Source organism: Macaca thibetana, chromosome 1 (genome assembly GCF_024542745.1).
Source record: "Macaca thibetana thibetana isolate TM-01 chromosome 1, ASM2454274v1, whole genome shotgun sequence".
NCBI classification, from domain to species: domain Eukaryota; kingdom Metazoa; phylum Chordata; class Mammalia; order Primates; family Cercopithecidae; genus Macaca; species Macaca thibetana.
Window position 1 is genome coordinate 17,069,750 of NC_065578.1, and position 12,572 is coordinate 17,082,321.

The 12,572-nt window shown below is 52.9% G+C and overlaps 3 protein-coding genes across 3 annotated transcripts in view; 2 read left to right on the forward strand and 1 right to left on the reverse strand.

The window, feature by feature from the left end:
• The window catches only part of SDHB (succinate dehydrogenase complex iron sulfur subunit B), a 689,037-nt gene that overhangs the window by 486,393 nt on the left and 190,072 nt on the right, over positions 1-12,572 (forward strand). The window lies entirely within an intron of this gene.
• PADI2 (peptidyl arginine deiminase 2) overlaps positions 1-12,572 on the forward strand; it is a 579,517-nt gene that overhangs the window by 425,132 nt on the left and 141,813 nt on the right. The window lies entirely within an intron of this gene.
• PADI1 (peptidyl arginine deiminase 1) overlaps positions 1-12,572 on the reverse strand; it is a 169,791-nt gene that overhangs the window by 152,468 nt on the left and 4,751 nt on the right. The gene's annotated exons all lie outside the window — the stretch shown is intronic.

Consider the following 12,572-nt stretch of genomic DNA (forward strand, 5'->3'; position numbering starts at 1 on the left):
CCAGATCGGGGAGGCACAGGGCAGTGCCACTGGCCAGGAGACCAACCTGGGCTGGGCTTCAGGACGCCAGGGCATAGATGGCAGACCCTTGGACACCCCCAGCCCACACCCAAGTCCCTTCCAGATCTGACACTTTCAAACTCTCCAGCTCAACAGGAAATCCACTAACCCTCCACCTCTCACCACCTCCACTGACATCGCTGCGGCCCAAGCCACATCACCCATCGCCTGATCACCGAGCGGCTCTCCTGGGTCTGTGGTCCCACCTGGGCCCCTCCAGTCTGTTCTGCGCACAGCAGAGCGTGTTGTTCCTTTGCTCAAAAGCAGTGGTTTCCATCAAACTCAGTAAAAGGCAGAATCCTCCTGAGTAGCATAAGAGGCCCTTCTGATGTGCCCCTACCACGTTGCTGACTGCCTCCTCCCTACTATACTTCCCCTCGCTCACTTAGCTCCAGCCACGCTGGCCTTCCTGTTGAGCCATGAAGATGCCAGGCTGTCCTGGTACTTGGTTGCTTCTGCTGCATCGACTGCTCCTCCCCGAGATGTCCACAAGGCTCCCTCCCTCACCCACTTCAGGGCTGTGTCTAAATGTCATCTTCTCAGCAAGCCCCCGCCCCCCCATCACTCCATTTAATGCTGCACCTTGCCCATCTTTCCCCCTCACTGATCCCCCATCTCCCTTCCCCTGCTCGGATTCTTTTTTTTTTTTTTTTTTTTTTTTTTTTTTTGAGACAGAGTCTCGCTCTGTCGTACAGGTTGGAGTGTAGTGGCGCGATCTCTGCTCACTGCAACCTCCGCCTCCCGGGTTCAAGTGATTCTCCCACCTCAATGCCAGTCAACTATCCATCTTTCTTATTGGCAGGTCAGCTCCACAAGGGCAGGAATTTTATCTGTTTTGTTCACAGCTGCATCCCCAGCACCTATAACAGTGTCTGGCACATGGTAGGTGCTCAATAAACACGTGTGAATGAACGGATGGATTCTCACTTTCTGCCGATCTGCAGGGGGACTCAAGCCCATCTGTACTTGAGTGGAGATCTAGAACTTGACTAATGCCAGTACCCAGTGCAGCTTCTTTCCATCACCCAATACACCGCATTCACCTGATACACCAGAGCTCTGGGATCAAGAAATGGGTGTTGAGAAGCTTCCCATCTGCCTTGGCCCCAGCCTGGGGCACTCGTCTTCTGGGGCCCCACCCTACTCCTCACACCACCAGCTACTCCCAGTCACAGCTGATTGGGACCAGCCTTCCTGGCCCACAGCATCAGAGGGGGATGCACTGCACATTCAGGCTACAGGGCACCCAGAGCAAAACCAACAGAGCCTCTGTGGGTGGCATCTCATTTTTTATCCCCTGCATAAGCGTGAACTATGGCCTCTCTGTGCCAGGCACTGCACTAATCCCCAGAGTTCCAGGAGGCTCTTGGGCCCGTGGCGTCCACACTTCGGAGGGGAGGTTGAATCAGAGAACTACACATTGGTGCTTGTTCTTCCTTTGTATGTCAGGGCTCTCCAACATCATCCCCCACGGCAGTCATCAGCCACCAGGACACCACCCAAGGTCAAGTCCACTTATAGACATCCACCTGACTACAAAGATGCTGCTGGAGGAATTGTGTCTGTTTTGCTCACAGCTGCATCCCCAACACCTATAACAGTGTCTGGCCCATGGTAGGTGCTCAATAAACACTTGTTAGTGAATGGATGGATTCTCACTTTCTGCCACTCTGCAAAAGGGGTCCTTCTGCATATTCTCCCGCCTTCATCCTTTCCTGGACTCCTAAAAAACCACCCAAATATTCAGCCCTCTGGAGAAACCAGACCCCCTTCGCAACCTCTGCCATCACTTGGCCCCATCAAAAAACTATCTCCATTGACTGCAGTGACAACAGTCTTAATCACAAGTCCTTCTCGGTGCTCCCTAATGCTCATCTCAACCCCCCAAAGCAACAAGATTATAATTCCCATTTTACAGATAAGGCAGGAGTGTGCAGGGGCCCCAGAGCCCCCGCAGACTGCTGGCAAGACCCACCACCCCCATCCCCCACTCCTGGCCTTATGATCACCACGTTCCACAGCACTTTTGGGGGCCTTCCCATCTTACCTGCTCTTCCTCATCATTTACATCAGTTACCATGGAAACCCCAAGTCTCCTGGACTTTCATCCTCTCATCTGACTCCATTCCTTATCCTCCCCAACTCCCTTTCAATCCCAGCCACCATCATCTGCATGATATCCTCAGTCCTGCCCCGGACAGTTTTCTTGACCTTGTACTCTAAAGGAAGCCTGCCCCCAACAGCAGGCATGGCCTCCCCTGCAGCCATCTCTATGGTGACTGCTTCCCCCTTACTCCCTCCAGCCCCTGGGCCTGGAGGTGGGCAAGGGTCCTTCATGCTCCTCAATGTCCCTTCCAGATCATCATCTTTACTCCGCAAACCCCCAGCTTTGCATTGACATTTCCAGACTACTCCGCCCATCTACAGGGACACCCCTGCACACCGTCGCTCTGTCCTCATCTTGAGGGTGCTAGCTCCTGCCATGTTCCTCAGCCTGCTGCCGTCACCAGTTTATACTTCAATGGCGATGTAGATGGTATGTTGCACCCTGGTCCCTCAGCCCCTTGACCTCTCTTCCAATGCTCATGATCTCCACTGGCCTCATCCCCTTCTTCCCGGGGCAGGCACTATAGAATGTCATTACCGAAAAACTGCACCCACTACAAGCTCCCCTGTTAGGAACTCACTCGGGCACCGCTTCCCAATATTCCAGCTCGCTCTTAACACACCAATGCCACCAAGCCTTCAGCCCAATGGGACGCTTGACCTTTGAAGGCTGAATCCTCTCTACCCACTTCCCACTGCTATCCCTCACCTCTCATGTTCCATCTTCCCTTCCCCAGCATAGTCCCATAGATCCCATAGGCCCCCACTGTGGCCACCCCCTTGCACCACTCCCTTATCTTTTGCTCATCCTTCCCTCTCTTGAGTTGCCTGGCAGAGCTCCAGCTATACAATCAGATCCAACTCTCCACGCTCTCTGCACCTGCACCACGCAGCTGACCACGGTTCACTTGGATTCATGACTGCTGACCTCAAGGGATGCATGATATGCCTGGTGCTCCTACAACATTGCTCCAGGCTCTTTTCTCTTTCAGTGTCCTAGAGGACTATGTCCTATCTTCTCCTATCTCCAGAAGCCTCCCCGCTCCTCTCCTTCATCACTCAGAGCCTTCAACCTCCCTCCTCCCACCACCTCATCTCCCTCCTGGGACGAGGAGTGAGCTGCCTGGGCTCTTGCCCAAGACCAGCCCTCCTGGGGGCACATCCCCTACTCAAGGGCATCACCGGCCTTGCCCCTTCACGCCTCCCTTGCAGCCAGCACACAGACATGGTGAATATCACCCATCCCCAAACTCATTCTCCTTTAACCCTCTCATTTCTTCTGCTCCCTTGATACCTCCAATTATTTCTTCTCTTTGCCTCTTCAACCTGCCTCTAATCAGACTTTCCTCCCCACCACACCAAGGAAACCCTACTGTTGTCGAACCCAATGGGTCTTTTCTCTTCTTCCCCTCGTTGACTTGTCAGAGGCACTTGGCCCAGATGATCACCTGTCTTTGAAACACTTTCCCACTTGGCAGCTGGAACATGGGCTCTGCTTGCCCTCCCCTGACTCTCTGGCCTTTCATCTGACGCCTTTGCTGTGTTACCCACCTTACTCCCAACTCCAGGCAGTGGTGTGCTGGCAAATGTTTAACAACCAGCTCTCTGGAGTGGGGGGTTCTTATGCACATATATGTATACATAAATTTATTATAAATTTTACTGATATAAATAGTGTGTAGCACATAATGTAAAAATAATAATATAATACATATTATTCTTTATTGTAAAATGTATTGTAAATTCTATGTAGTCCATTGATTCTGCCAGATGCCCTCTCTTGCAACCGTAGTCAACCTGTGGTTGCAATTTGACCATGATTTGGCCAATGCAATTGCATCTCAGTCTGTTTATTCTTTCCTCCATAAGTTTATTGTCACTAAATCTGATATGTGACATAAACGTTGGTTGATATTTTTGCTTACATTCACGAACAAGATGAAAGGGAAACAATGAAGATGCATGCCACCCTTCATTCATTCATCTAGGATGTGAGCAACTTCTTTGTTGAATCAGATAATCCTGGAGTAATATTTCATCAATTTTTGGTACTAACCACAATGTCATGGCTATAGATGCAATACACTTTTAAATTTAGTTGGCATTGTTAACCTCTCTCCATCACTTTCTGAACTCTAGACATTCAATAAAACCACGAATGAAGCCCGGATTTGTAGCCTCGACCAATGTCTGTGGTGTAAATACTCCCACTCTGGCCAGTTTCAAGTTACCAGCCCAACATCACTGGACTCAGAGTTCCAAAGAGATGCATAATAGCACCTCGTGACATCACTATTTCCACTATATATAGACGATGGTAGAATGCAGTAAAATAATTAAGCAGTGATGAGTTTCAGTATTACTGCCTTTGTTTTTAATATAATTTGTTTAATTGTGTGTACAATTTAATTTTAAATAGTGTCTGTGTTTAACAAGGGGCTCATAACCTTCCTAAAAAAATAAACAATCAGATCTCCTTGAGGAGGGACCCTGGTACATTGCCAAAAACTTACACTGCTCATCTTTCTCCCTGCCTTCCCCAAGAGGGCACACAACTTTTTACCAGGGTGACTGTCACTGGGGAAAAGGAAGTAATCGTACGTTTCCAGTTCTCCTGCACACTGGCCCTGAACTGGTCTAGGAGACCCTAAACATCACTGCCACCCACCTGGCAGAGCAGGGGCTCATGGAAGCCAGGTGATCCATGTAGATTCAGCTCAGGTTCATCTCACAGTGGGTCCAGGGAACCCCTGAGCCCATCTGTGATTCCGCCCCACCCCAACAAGTTCCGAAATGTGTAATTGAAATAGGCACCATCGGCAACGGGCAGAATCCCCACACTGGTACTCTTCAGAGTGTGGCTGGCCCCAGCACACCTGGCTTAGAGCTCTGCCTCCCCTCTCCTCCTCTCCTCCCCTCCCTCCCCTCACCTCTCCTCCTTTCTTCTGTCTACACCCACTTCCTTGGTTTTCTCCACCTGCCACACCAATATGGTTAGAAGTCCTAGACTTCTTTCTCTCAGTTTCTCCCTGGGTGTCTACCAGGCATTTTATTTTATTTCTTTTTTGAGACAAAGTCTTGCTCTGTCACTCAGGCTGGAGTGCAAAGGCCCGATCTTAGCTCACTGTAACCTCTGCCTCCTGGGTTCAAGCAATCCTCCTGCCTCAGCCTCCCAAGTAGCTGGGATTACAGGAGCTCACCACCATGCCCAGCTAATTTTTGTATTTTTAGTAGAGACAGGATTTCGCCATTTTGGCCAGGCTGGTCTCAAACTCCCGACCTTAAGTGATCTGCTGGCCTTGGCCTCCCAAAGCGCTGGGATTACAGGCGTGAACCACTGTGCCCGGCCCTTCCAGGCATTTTAAATTTCACACCTCCAAAGCCAAAAGCTTGCTTCCCATGCCCACTCCTTCCCCATTTCTTTCAAACCTGCTCCTGCCCAGCCCACTGTAAGTCTGTCCATAGCGTCTCCACCTTCCGATTCAGCCTCACCTCCTCTTGTTCCCTCACTCACACAGCCAGCCCCTCAGCAAATCCCATCAGCACCACCTTCACAGCAACTGCAGACCCTGACTGCTCTCACCTCTGCCACAGCTCACACCCTGTCCAAGCCACCAGTTGCTTCCACGTGGATTTTTATCATAGGCCGGTGCCCTGCTTCCTCTCTCCCCCGACAGTCCAGCTTTAACACAGCAGCCAGAGGGACCTTTTAAAATAGAAGTCCCGTCGCATCCCTCCTGCTCAGAGCCTGTTGCCAGAGCCTGTGTGGACTCCCAGGCCTTCCTGACCCACTGCTTTCCTTCCCCACGCCCTCTTGCTTGGTTCCCTGCCCTTCCTCGAGCATGCCAGGGCTGCAGCTCTCTCTACAGGGAATGCTTCTGTCACTGATCCCTGCAGTCCACCCAGCCCCTCACTTCCTTCCCTCAGGGTAGCATACGAGGCCCTTCTGATGTACCCTTCTTGCCTGTTGCAAATGGCGTGACATGAATGACACCATGAGCCTGGTGCCCCAGCCCCAACTTCACTCCAGCCCGTGGCACCAGCCACCACCTCCCAGCCACCTGACAGCTCTCCCTCTAAAATGCAGATTTTTTTTTTTTTTTCTGTTTTATGCTGTCTGCATCGCTGCTGTCATCTCTGCATCCAACTTAGTGCCTGGTGTGAACCAGGGGCACAATCAATGAGTTCTGGACAAGGACACAGTGACTCAGGACAGTGGAGTGGCTTTCTCAGGACTGCCCAGCTGGGAGGTGGCTGAGCCATGATTGAATCCAGTCGGCCTGGCCCATGAATTCCAAGAGCAAGTAGCCACAAGCCCAGGGCACCCAGCTGGCAGCAGAAGGGTTTCTAGCTCATGGGGGACCCCTGCTCCACCCCACTCAGGGACCACCAGTGCCAGACACAGCCCTTTCAAGGGAAGCAGGACTCTGTGGAGCCAATCCCCAGCTTTGGGCAAAAGTTGACATCCCCAAGTCACAGCCCCCTATTTGGAGTCTTGGTAGAAAATTGATGATGATCATGATCATGATCATGATTATGATGACAGAAGGGGTAAGAAGTGACAGGCACAAATCCTCTGGGGCTATCAAGACCCTCCAAGCCCAGCCCAGCTTCCTGTAGTCTGGATCTGCTCCCTCCCCACCCCAAGCTTGCTCAGTAGCTCACACCTCTGTTCACCTCTCTCTGGGGTGCTGGGCTCCTGGTCTCAGTGTCTCACTCCCCTGTGAGTGACAGATGAGTGGGTAGGGCCTAGAGGGGTTGGGCCTTGGGGGAAAGGTGGCTTCCTGCAGGAGACACCTGCTATGCAGGTCTGAGACCCAGGGCCACTCTCGCAGGCATGAGGAGGGGCCTGTTCTAGTCCCAGCCCTACTGCCTTCAAGACTTGGCTCCCATCATCCCCATCCAGGTCAGCTTCAGCTACAGAAGAGCAGCGGGTACCCCAGCAGGAGCCTTGAAGACCACCAGGAAGAGGCAGGAGGAGGGGACTGCTTACTCTCTCTGGCACCCAAGCAAGGCAGGTTATGCCGGGCAGGCCCTGCGCTGCCTTTGATTCTCATTCCCTTGGCATCCCACCACTCCCCTGCCCCGGGGCTGGGAGACGGGGCTCACACTGCCTTTCCTGATCTCTCAGGTGCCCAGATCAGGTGACTGGCCATGGATGAAGGGCTGCCCTTGGGAGGTGTGACAGGCAGGAGTGGGAGCTTGTGGGGAGCCCCAGGCCACCCCACAGTGGGCTGTGCCGTGCCAGCTTTCCCGAGCTGCTCCCGGCTTCCTCTGAATCTAATAATTCTCTCCAAGATGCATCTCTTTGGTGATGTCTCATGATATAGCCCCCAGACCTAACCAACTCCCAGATGTGCAGTACTGGCATGTCCCCAAGGGCATAGTAAGGTGAGGTCATGGATTTGAAAGCACCTCTCCAAATTAAAAAAACCAAAATCGTTACCACTACAGGAGTCACCCCGTCAGGTGTCCCGGCAATCACTGTTATATTTATCATGGTTTCCACTGTCATGCTGATGAACCTGCCCCTCACCAGGCCTGCTCCCCCATCTCCGCTGGGCAGGGTCACAGTGGGGGGTGGGGAGGGGGATCTTTTGCATTCTTCAAGACCCACTTCAAATGCCACCTCTTCCACGGAGTGAAGTGTGGATTCTGTGTGGAGCATGGCCTCTAACTGGGTCACTCAACTGCCTTGATTTTCCTTTGCTGTAAAATGGACATAATCCCAAGAGCTACTTCCTAGGCCGTTGGAGGGATTCCCTGAGATGGTGACTTCTCAGCCTTAGATGCTGTCACCATGGTGACAATTACGCTTCTCAGAGTCCCCACACAGCCCAACTCACTCCAGCCGGAAACCTATTGCTTCCTCTGTGCCCCCATGGCCCTGGTTCAGACCTTCCTGGTGGCCACTTCACATCTTGTCTGTGCCGCCCAGAGCAGCGTCCTCCTACTCACCCTGCAATGCCTGCCAACCTCATGCCCAGAGCAGGGCCAGTTGCATCAGGTTCAATAGAGAGGCTATGAGCAGGATGGGGTGAATTCTTACAGAATCTCACCAAAGGAGACGTGGAGGGTGGGATGAGGAGTGTAAAACCAGCTACTCTCCACCCCTGCCTGCCTCCTGTGGTAAGGTGCGGGTTCACCCACTGGTTATGGCACAAGGCAGTGTGTTCCATGGGTTCTAGTGGGGCAGGGAAAGAGCCTGCATTTTCAAGCACCTGCCATGTGCCAGGCACTTGCTTAGCTTTTGCTATCCATGATCTCATCTCGACTTCACTCCAACTCCTGCTTCCCGACCAAGGTAGGTGTTACTTGTCACAGGGTAATGATGGCTGGTAATGCAGGAGTAAAAGAATTTACCAGGACAGTTGTATGCAAAGGAAAGCAGATTGATTACAGAAAGTAGGAAAATACATCACCAGAGACACGACGGTCAGCCTTCAAGAAAGAAGCCTTTCTCTGGGGTGCAAGAAAGAAGCTGACTGCAAAGAAACAGAGACTTGCTGGGGGGGATTTTATAGGATGATGTTTATGCTGTCGAAAAGGGCTTTGTGCAGTACTGATTATGCCAAGGCTGCGAGGAGTTCAGTTGCAGGGGTCTGGTGAGAGCTGGGCCCAGGAAGATTGTGAGTTATTTGCACAGGAGGGCTGTGTGTCCCGGACCATGAAGAAAGGCAGGCTCAGACCTGATCAGCTTTCTTTTTTTTTTTAACTTTTCCCTGCTCCTACCGGCCTGGCTCCTTTTCCCTAATGAAGACTCCGCATTACTGTCCCCACTTCACAGATGAAGAAATCTCAGAGAGGTTAAGTAACTTTCTCAGGTCACACAGAGGGCAAAGTGGGGAGCTGTCCTGGCTGGTGTTAAAATGAGTGCGTGTGTGCCCTGAGCATGTCCCTGTTGGGGACTGGAAGGAGGAGACTATTGGGAATGTCGGAAGGAAACAGGAATGTGTTGAGAGTGTGCAAAGTGAGCTCCTCTGCATGGCTCTTTGGCAGCAGGCCAGGGAGGCCTAGGGAGGGTGGCAGCACCGAAGCAGGAAAGCCACAGCCCCCTGGCCCCACCATGCATCCACATACAAGGGCAAGGCCAGGGGGGTGGTGCCTGTGATCTTCTTGTCCTTGTCTGCCCTAAAATGACAGAACAGACCAAGGAGCATCTTGCATAGGGTAGGCCTTGGGTCAGAGGCGGGCCTCGGAGGTCATCCCAGCCAGCCCCCTGCCCACTCCCCAAGACAGACAGCTCACTACCTCCACCCCTCTCTGCTTTGACAGCTCAGGTCATTAGAAAGCTTTTCCTTTTGCGTGGCTGCAACTTGCTTCCCAGAAGCCTCGGCCCACTGGGGCTCCACAGGCCAAACTTTATGTCGACAGCTCGGAAAGGTACCACCTGGTCTCTAGGGAGAAGAGAAATACAGCAGTCGCAAAGAAGGGCCTCCCTGCCAACTGTCTTACGCTGCAGTTTGGACATGGCCAGATCCTGTGGACAGAAACCGAGTGGGTGGGGGTGGGGGCCAGTGTGCTCTTCGGGGTCGTCTGGGGCACTGCGCTGGGTGAGTGGTGGGGGCAGGAGAGGGAGAATCAGGCGGAATCGGATGACAAGGCTGAAGAGCAGCCACTGCTGGCTGAGCCTGTGGCTCCCCTGCATACCTGGCCAGGATCCTGCCTGCCAGAGCCCTACACGGACCAGCCACTAGGTGTCCTGGAATGAAGCCACAAGGAATGCCATAGGGTCAGCCAGCAGGGTCCAGCAGATCCCCTGGGGTGACCAGCTCCGTGGGCGATTCTGCCTGGAGCCAGGGATCTGCCTGGAGACTGACAGTCCCGGGGTACTGGCCGCCACCCCGTGAGCTCCAGCGCTAAAGGCCAGCAGCTCCCCTGGGGCACACAGGGCTCCCATTAGTGCTGCCAGTGACTCTACCTCAACGTACCTTCCTGGGTACCTACTGTACATCAGGTTCCACGCTGGGCACCAGGAAAGCAGAGACAAATCATCCTCGGCTTTGCCCTTGTGGGGTCCACAAGGGGCAGGTCCATCAGAGTCTACGGAGGGTTTTTACTCCATTCCCTGATTCCATCCCCATGGCCCCTGCCTGCTAATAGGAGAGTGATTATTCTTCTCCCCATTTTACAGAAAATGAGCTGAAATGCAGAGAGGTCACGCAGAGGGTGATGGGGCACAGCTGTGCTTGGCCCCTGCCTGGATCTGATAACAAAGCTCATCTGCTGCCCTGCCCTCACTTCACCCCTCACTTACCCAGCAACACAGAAGAGTGCCAGAGCCTAGGCAGTAACAGGGTTGGGCTCACAGAATTTAGAACCAGATGGACCTGGGTCCAAATCCCAGCTCTGGCATTTGTGGGCTGTGTGGCTTCAGAAAAGTCTCTCAACCTCTCTGTGTCTCCATGTGTCTGCAAATGGGGATTATAGTAGTCCCCATCTCACAGGCTTGTTGTGAGGTTTAATTGAGATAGTGCAGTGAGCACTTAAAACAGGGCTGCCGGCCGGGTGCGGTGGCTCACACCTGTAATCCCAGCACTTTGGGAGGCTGAGGTGGGCAGATCACGAGGTCAGGAGTTCAAGACCAGACTGGCCAACATGGTGAAACCCTGTCTCTACTAAAAATACAAAAAATTGGTTGGGTGGCCAGGCGCGGTGGCTCAAGACTGTAATCCCAGCACTTTGGGAGGCCGAGACGGGTGGATCACGAGGTCAGGAGATCGAGACCATCCTGGCTAACATGGTGAAACCCCGTCTCTACTAAAAATACAAAAAACTAGCTGGGCGAGGTGGTGGGCGCCTGTAGTCCCAGCTACTCGGGAGGCTGAGGCAGGAGAATGGCGTGAATCCGGGAGGCAGAGCTTGCAGTGAGCTGAGATCCGGCCACTGCACTCCAGCCTGGGTGATAGAGCGAGACTCCGTCTCAAAAAAAAAAAAAAAAAAAAAAAAATTAGTTAGGTATGGTGGAGGCAGAGGAATCGCTTCAACCCAGGAGGTGGAGGTTGCAGTGAGCTGAGATCATGCCACTGCACTCCAGCCTGGGTGACAGAGCAAGACTCCATCTCAAAACGAAAACAAAAACAAACAAACAAACAAACAAAAACCAGAGCTGCCCTCATGATCATTACTGCCACAGAGGGCACCTGAAAGGCATGGAGGAGTGGGCAGACCTGGGCAAAAGAGGACACAGGGCCCTGTGGTTAAGAGGACCCTGGCGCCTCCCTTCACTCTCCTACCTGACCAAGAAAATGGGCCAGGTGTGCAATTGTTGAAACCCACATCCTGAAATTTGTTTAACTCCCCGACTAAGATGGAAGCTCCTCACATGTGGCCATGGGCCGTATCATCACCGAGTGCCAGAGCCCAACACAGCGCAGGCGCCCAGGAGCAGGCTGCCCTGGGGAAAAGACCACAGGAGGTTCTTTGAGATGTGAGGTGTGGGCGCCAGACAGTGGGAGGGGGCAGCTCCAACCCCCAGTCCCCTGGCTTGCAACCCTGGCTTTAGCTTTCCCCTGGGTCCTCTCCCGGGGGCTGGCTGGGCCTGATGGAGGTTGAGGGAGGGCAATGGCTGATATCCTAGACCCTTCAGCATGCTCAGGCATTTTCTCAGGAGTCAGGAGTTACACATGATGTGGCTGTGTCCTGTCTTCTCCCTCATTCACAGAAATCACACTAGTGGGTGCCTTATGCCCTGTCATTGCTTGGGGAGGGGCACGCCCAGAGAGCCCAGGCTGAGGGCGCAGGTTGAACCAGCCTTCTCCCAAGTGGAGCTCTACCCTGCCAGGAATGGAGGCTGGAGAAGAGGGACAACTTTCACTTACTAGTCTTCCCAGAAGAGGTAAACAGGGGCTGGGGACCAGAATGTCCCTGAGAGATAGGGCCCTGAATTTAGAGTCCAAGTCGTCAGTCACCTCTCCTCTCCCCAAAGCATGTCCGTGTTCTTTGGATTGTGGAATTCCTCAATGCAAAATGGAAAAACTAGGCGGGGGCACAGTGGCTCAGGCCTGTAATCCCAGCTACTTGGGAGGCTAAGGCAGAGGATCACTTGAGCCCACGAGTTTGAGGTTGTAGTGAGCCATAGTCATACCACTGCACTCTAGCCTGGGTGACAGAGCGAGACCACGTCTAAAAAAAAAAAAAAAAAAAAAAAAAAGATAAAAACTGATGCCGGGTGAGATGGCTCACACCTGTAATCCCAACACTTTGGGAGGCCAAGGAGGGCAGGTCACCTGAGGTCAGGTGTTCGAGACCAGCCTGGACAACACGGCAAAACCTTGTCTCAATTAAAAACATGGGGTGGTGCATAACTGTAGTCCCAGCTACTTGGGGAGCTGAGGAGTGCAGGAAAATCACTTGAACCTGGGAGGCAGAAGTTGCAGTGAGCCGAGATTATGTCACTGCACTCC